Source organism: Alosa pseudoharengus, unplaced genomic scaffold (assembly GCF_046254945.1).
Source record: "Alosa pseudoharengus isolate Yale_2024_CS ecotype anadromous, Long Island Sound unplaced genomic scaffold, YU_APseudo_1.1 YU_APseudo_1.1_scf_9, whole genome shotgun sequence".
In the NCBI taxonomy this organism is placed as follows: domain Eukaryota; kingdom Metazoa; phylum Chordata; class Actinopteri; order Clupeiformes; family Clupeidae; genus Alosa; species Alosa pseudoharengus.
In genome coordinates this window covers 35,930,529-35,937,832 of record NW_027468881.1, presented here as the reverse complement: position 1 = coordinate 35,937,832, position 7,304 = coordinate 35,930,529, and positions in this window count along the sequence as shown.

The following is a 7,304-nucleotide window of genomic DNA, read 5'->3' as shown; positions in this document are numbered from 1 at the left end:
ATGCGTGAGACAGCGAATCTGCCAATGTTTAACCACCTCTCAGAAGAGCGCCGTGCGCTGGAACAAGATGCGTATGTGGACGACATCCTGACCTCGCACAATGACCTGAGCCAGCTCAAGCAAATAACAGCCAATGTTGAGCAAATCCTGGAAGCCGGCGGATTTTACATGAAGCCGTGGGTCTACTCAGGCCAAAGTGGGAGGCCAGGACCCAGAGACCTGGAGAGGGAAGAACCCTCGGTGATGGTCCTTCCAAACCAACTCTCCGAAGAGAACAATAAAGCTCTGGGCCTTGGTTATGATCCAGAGAGCGACAAACTTCGCTTGATGGTAGCTGTGAACTTCTCCAAAAAGAAGAAGAAGATGAGATTGGGAGAAAATCTGTTGAAAGATGAAATAAGGGCGCAAGTGCCAAATCCACTCACCCGTAGAGAGCTCCTAAGTCAAGTCTCTGGGCTGTACGATCCCCTCGGTCTTGTGACACCTGTCAAGCAGAAGGGAGCCATCTTGGTGAGGAGAGCTTTTCAAGAAGCGAAGGTCAAATATAGTCCATCAGAAAATACATGGGACGTACCTTTGTCCGAGGGCCTCCGGGAAGATGCTGTCTGCCTCCTTGAAGATTATGCTGATCTCGGCCAACTGAGATTCGTCAGAGCCTTGACCCCTCCTGACCCACTCGCCGAGCCCTGCGGTATCACATTCTCTGATGGTAGCGAACGCTCGTATGGCGCTGTATTGTACCTACGGTGGAAGTTGCCACAAGGCGTGACCGTACGGCTAGTCGAATCCAAGGCTAGGCTGACTCCTTTAGACCATAAGGGGGACGCTGTTAAGGCTGAAGTTTGTGGAGCTGTCTATGCTGCCCGTCTGAAGTATTTCCAGAAGCATTGCAGAATTCGTGTGGAGAGGTGGTACCACCTCGTTGACAGCCAGACAGTCCTGGGAGCTGTCCAACGTGAAAGCTACGGATACCAGACATTCTTTGCGAATAGAATTGGGGAAATTCAAGGCAGCACAAACGTCCAAGACTGGTGGTGGGTTCCTGGGCCACTCAACATAGCGGATATCATCTCCAGAGGTGCAAGCCCCAAGGAGTTGGACGAAGGCACAGAGTGGCAGCTGGGTCCTAAGTTCCTAAGTCTCCCGGAGAGTGAGTGGCCAGTGAAGTCCGCCAAGGATGTTGCCGTTGAAGCAAGAGAGAACCTCACACGCATCCAAAAGAAGGCTTTTGTTGCTGCTCTTACCCGGGCTGGAGCAAAAAAAGAGCCCAGGCAGGATCCAACTTTGATCTCCGTGGATCTGCATAGGCCACCGGCTGGGGTTGCAGCTACAAGCCTGTTGGATATCAAGCGGTTCAGCAGCCTAGCACGAATGATAAAGTCACTAGCGCTCGTCTGGCGGGCGGCAAAGAAGTTTCTTCATGGCAAAGCCTGGGGAAGATCGATCAAAGTGGGAGGCAGTCCCGTTGGCTGGCATCGTCACTGTGGCCGAAAGGGAGGACGCCTTCAGAGATCTGTGTCTAGCAACACAAGAAGGAGTTACCTTCCCCAGCACTACAACAGACCGGCTGGTCGTGTACAAGGACGAAGCTAGTGGGCTTCTATTGTGCGGAGGCCGAATCCAGTATTTCAGAGGAGACTGCTTGGCTGTTCCACTAATTCCCTTTGACACCTGGCTGGGGACTCTACTGGCACGCCAAAGTCATCAGGAAGGGCATGAAGGGGTTGCTGGGACTCTGTTAAGGATACGGCAGAAGGCTTGGGTCATACAAGGTAGAAGGCTGGCCCAGAAAGTTGTCAACCAGTGCATCCACTGCAGGAAGGCAAGAGCTCAAGTATGCCAACAAGTGATGGGTGATCTACCAGTGGAAAGGTCAAGACCCGCTGCGCCGTTCCAGTTTACATCTGTTGACTTGTTTGGACCATACCTGGTGAGAGATGACATCAAAAGAAGAGTGTCCATGAAAGTTTGGGGGGTCATCTTCTGCTGCATGGCGAGCCGGGCCCTACACATAGATCTTGCCAGTAGTATGTCCACTGAAAGCTTCCTAATGGCCTATCAAAGATTCGTTGCCATCAGGGGCCACCCCTGTAAGGTTTGGTCAGACCCTGGGACTAATTTTATTGGTGCAAGACCTCTTCTGGAGGACTTGTATACCTTTCTGCGAAGCCAAGATACAGCAAGCCTGGAGGAGTATGCTATAAAAAATGGGACAAGCTGGATGTGGAAAGTGCTCCCTGCCGATTCACCACATCGAAATGGAGCTGCTGAAGCTGCCGTAAGGGTTGCTAAGAGAGCTCTTCAGAGTTTGAGCAAGTCGGCAAACCTTACTTTCAGTGAGTTCCTCACAGCCCTCCATTCGGCAGCTAACCTGGCTAATGAGCGGCCTATTGATGCAAGAGTCCAGAGTCGGGAGGACCGGATTGAGTATGTAACACCAAACTCGCTTCTCTTGGGGCGAGCATCTCCCAGTGGTGACTTCAAGTCTTTCAACTTTAACAACTACCCCTACAAGCGTCTTCGTGAAGTTCAGGCCCAGGTTAACGAATTTTGGAAAGCGTGGTGCCAGCTTGCTGGCCCAAGTCTCTTCATCAGAACCAAATGGCACACCACAGAAAGAAATGTCGCTGTTGGGGATGTTGTTTGGCTTTGTGACCAAAACGCTCTGCGAGGTCAGTTTAGGCTTGGCAGAGTTGTCACAGTAGCTCCAGACTCAAAGGGCATCGTGAGAGATGTTGAGATCCGTGTCACACCGGGCAACTGTGCCTTAGTTCAGCATCAAAAGCCAGCGACCCAGTCCTCAGTTTCTGATGGCCGGGTAGAGAGGTCTAATGGAGTGATGCTGCACAGAGATGTTAGACGACTTGTAGTCCTTTTGCCTGTAGAGGAGCAGTCCCCGGAGTGTTTAAGTTCGCCTTATAGTTCTGCAACCTTTCCGTCCAAGTACAAAAAGGTTGAGTGGGAGGTGTCGCGGCGAACGCCCCTTCTCGTCGGGGGTCAGGCGGGACTAATTATCACTCACCTGTGTGCACTCAAGTAGAACAAAGATACGCACGTCTCCAATCCAAGCGGGATAGTTTGAACCGACAAAACGCTAGTGCAGCGTGAGAAAGAAATACGTATTCTCATTGAGCTTTCCTGAAACTGTGCAGGATCGGGTACCAATTCAAAGACTGAACAGACAGCCGGTAAGATTGCGTAAATAATCAGACTTTGTTGCGAGTGACACTTGGTGATTGTTGTACGCTATCAAGGCGTTGCGGTGCAAGCGGAAAGAAATTGTGTTTGCGAGCTGTAGTATCTGTTTGTTGTAAATATTCACGTGGTAGTTTACGGAATGTATTGCGCAGATATTGGTTGGTTAATTTTATTGTAGTTTAATGTATTGTAAGCTCCATTGTATGTAATTGTAAGCTAAATGCAGTGATTTAATCCTGATATGTGTTTTGGTACGTGGGATATTGTTGTACTGGATTGGTGGCTTGTAAAGACATGGTTTAAAAGTGTGCATAGTCGTATTTGCTTATAACATCCGTCAAATGGAAACTAAAAATATTTAATTGCCTAAATTGTAGTTCATGGGAGTGAATATGTATTGTAAATATTTATATGGGAGAAAAATGTGCTAAACTCACTGCTTGACTATTCAAACGCTTAGCGATTCATTGTGTTTGGTTACTCTTTTAATTCATTGTGCCTCCCGTAGTTTAGGTCGTGATTTAATGTCCGTGATGAATTCAAGCTGAAATAATTCATGTGAAGATCTGTGATTTATATGTACACATGTGTCTAGAGTCAAGTTTGATAATGAATCATTTTTGAGTCCTGTGTGTCTGTTTTACAGAAAATGTGCAAATTGCTAAATGGTTGATGTTTTTTTTGGTTTAAGGTTTTTTCACCTGTAAATATCTGGGCTGCAAAAATTGAAGACAAATAAAAAAGGATAAAGATGGAACAGAGGCCTGGTTATTGAGTGAAACCCAGTTTAAAAGTTCAGTATTGGTACCGCCCTATCAAGTGAGGGTTAAGCACAGCCAAGAAGAGGAAACACTTGACAGTTGTTGGACAAGAGTGAACCTGATGAAGCATTGGCGAAACGCGTCGTTCACTAAAAAATAAACCAGCAAAGAAATTCCACCAGTGTGCGGTGATCCTTCACTTTCCCCTTAATTTATTGACGACTGCACCTCACCAGCACCTAGAAGGGTGTGCATAGGAACTTTATCCTTTATAGTTGTTGGACACTTGTGGTGAAGGTTGTGGTGTGACTGTAAATTAATAATATTACATCTGTCTTTTACCCTAGACCAATAGGCCTTAGAAAAATAGATAACAGGGAACATTTGTATGTATTTACAGTATCTCACAAAAGTGACTACACCCCTCACATTTCTGCAAATATTTTATTATATCTTTTCATGGGACAACACTACACTGAAGAAATGACATTCTGACACAATGTAAAAAAGTAAGTGCAGCTTAACAGGGTAAGTTTGCTGCCCCCTCAAAATAACACAGCCATTAATCCAAGTCCATGTGCACAAGCCTTTAGTGTTACAGGTGTACAGCCATTAATGTCTAAACTGCTGCCAACAAAAGTAAGTACACCCCTAAGTGAAAATGTCCAAATTGTATCCAAAGTGTAGGTGTGTGTGTGTGTTTACACCATACTTGACTGTGCGGCTTCCGCCCATCCAGGGGAACAACAGGGGAACGACTGACATGATCTTTTCTGCTTGCCAACTACAAGAAAAGTGCTGGGAACAACAGGGGAACGACTGACATGATCTTATCTGCTCGCCAACTACAAGAAAAGTGCTGGGAACAACAGGGGAACGACTGACATGATCTTTTCTGCTCGCCAACTACAAGAAAAGTGCTGGGAACAACAGGGGAACGACTGACATGATCTTTTCTGCTCGCCAACTACAAGAAAAGTGCTGGGAACAAGGACTGCCTCTGTGCATGGTCTTCATAGACTTGACAAAGGCCTTTAATTCTGTAGATCGTCAGGCACTGTGGAGCATACTGTCAAGGTATGGATGTCATGACAAATACATCCGTGTAATGAGGCTACTGCATGACGGCATGTCAGCCACAGTGGCTCTGAATCTGAGCTATTTACTGTAGAAACTGGGGTCAAACAAGGATGTATCATTGCACCCACCCTATTTGCCATCTTCATTGCAGCCACACTCCACCTCACTGGCCAAGAGTTGCCACAGGGGATCCCAAAAATTTTGAGGATCAACTGGGAGGAGACGTACAAACTCAAGCATTCTGGAGGAAACTAATATGCCCAGCATCACTACCATCATAATGCAGCACCAACTACGATGGACAGGCCATGTCATCCGCATGCCCAACAACTGTCCTCCTAAGCAGATCCTGTACTCCCAGTTAAAAGGACAGCGAGCCCCACGGTGGGCCAAAGAAACACTTCAAGGACAATATCAAGATCAGCCTGAAAAAGTTTAACATCACGTCTCAGACTGGGAGGATCTTGCGTTGAACAGGGACTACTGGAGAAAACCAGTGCAGGAAGGTGCAGCACACCACGAAACAGAACTCTGCCGTGCCGCAGAGGCAAAGCGATAACACCGCAAGGACAAGCGGAGAAAGGCTCCACCACCACACACCACCTCAACCTTACAATGCCCACATTGCAGCAGCATCTGTGGATCACGGATCGGCCTTTACAGCCACCTGAGGATCCACAAATAAGATGACCCAACAGAGAGGACAGTCATACTCGTCTCAAATGACTGCAGAAGAAGAAGAAGAAGACTTGACTGTAAGACGCACTTGTCTTTGTACTCCTCACCTGGTTGCCGCCACACACACTTGTCTTTGTACTCCTCACCTGGTTGCCGCCACACACACTTGACACCATGAAATGTTATTATTATACACCACCAGAGAACTAGGCGACTATGCAAATCTTATAGTGTTACCGTCTGTGTTTTCACAACAGTCACTCCATCATGAATAACAGCAGATGACAGGAATGTCAATGTGGTATGTGACATGCATGCTTCTCACTTCGCCTGCACTCCCCTGAGTTCCTTAGAACTGCTAGCAAGGTGTGTCTTTTGGGAAACACACTTAGTTGGAAGTTGGAGGAGTTAGCTTTCTGATGAAGTGTTGACAATGCACACTCCCAAAACAGGGTAGAACATGTAAACAGTTATTAAGAGCAAGCTCTGAATGCGGTTTTCAACTTAATTTGTATAGTCTTTTTCTAACTCACACCCAAAGAGGGCTTTATTTTTGGAGTTAAGCGCGCCTGTTCTTGTGTTTACTTTAGGTTTTTTGTTTAGTTATGGTTGTAATTTATAACCATTATCAATGCCATTAGATAGAATAACACAAAAAGGGGGATAAGTATGTAATAGCCTACTATTAGACACTATTAATAAACATATACAAAAATGTAATAATAATATCAAATATACAAAATAATAACAATAACAATGTTGGCTACGGCCTTGAATTATTGCATATTTCAGGACATAATGGCTCATTTACATACATTTCAGTCTTGCAATACCACTTGTAAATAATCAGTTAGGAAGTTGTGTGGGGATATCTGTTAGGCTACTTAAGATGTTCAGCCTATTTACTAATTAATTCCTGCATAGAGAGTTGAATTGGCATAGCCTAAATGCAATGCTGTCACATATTTTGTAATTCTATAATTCTATACCTTGCCAAAAGTCACTATTACACTTATGCCCCTTAGATCAGGGGTAGGCAACCTGCGGCCCTTAGCTCCTCAGTGCTCCCTGGCTTTTTCTGAAAATGGAAGATTATTTCTAATAATATTTCTAACAAATTCAGAGACATTAAGCTTCAATCTGTCCCAACAGTTAGTGAAAATATGATAGGCCTACTGTACAATACAGCATATATGCAGAGTATGGCGAATGTACCATGCGAAGGCTAAAAAAGATAGAGATGTTTATATTGGTTTCTTTCAAATTGTTCCCTTTGCTGCCCCAGACCCGTGCCTTATAGCCTACCAAAATTAGGGGGTCTGGCTCAAGGACTAAAATAGGCCTTGAGTCTTTTCGTCATCTTTTGGTAAACAAAAAAATCTTATTATTTAATGTAGGCTGCCTATTATTTAGGTTACTTAATGAAATTACTTGATTAACTGTAAAAAAAAAATAAAAAAAAGTTAGTTGCTTATATAAGCCATCTCATACTCTTGAAATATTTGGCTAAGAGGGAGCATGTGTAGGTTACACAAAAAGCAGTTATGTCAAGCAAAATTTCTAATATCATCAATAAAGAAATCATCT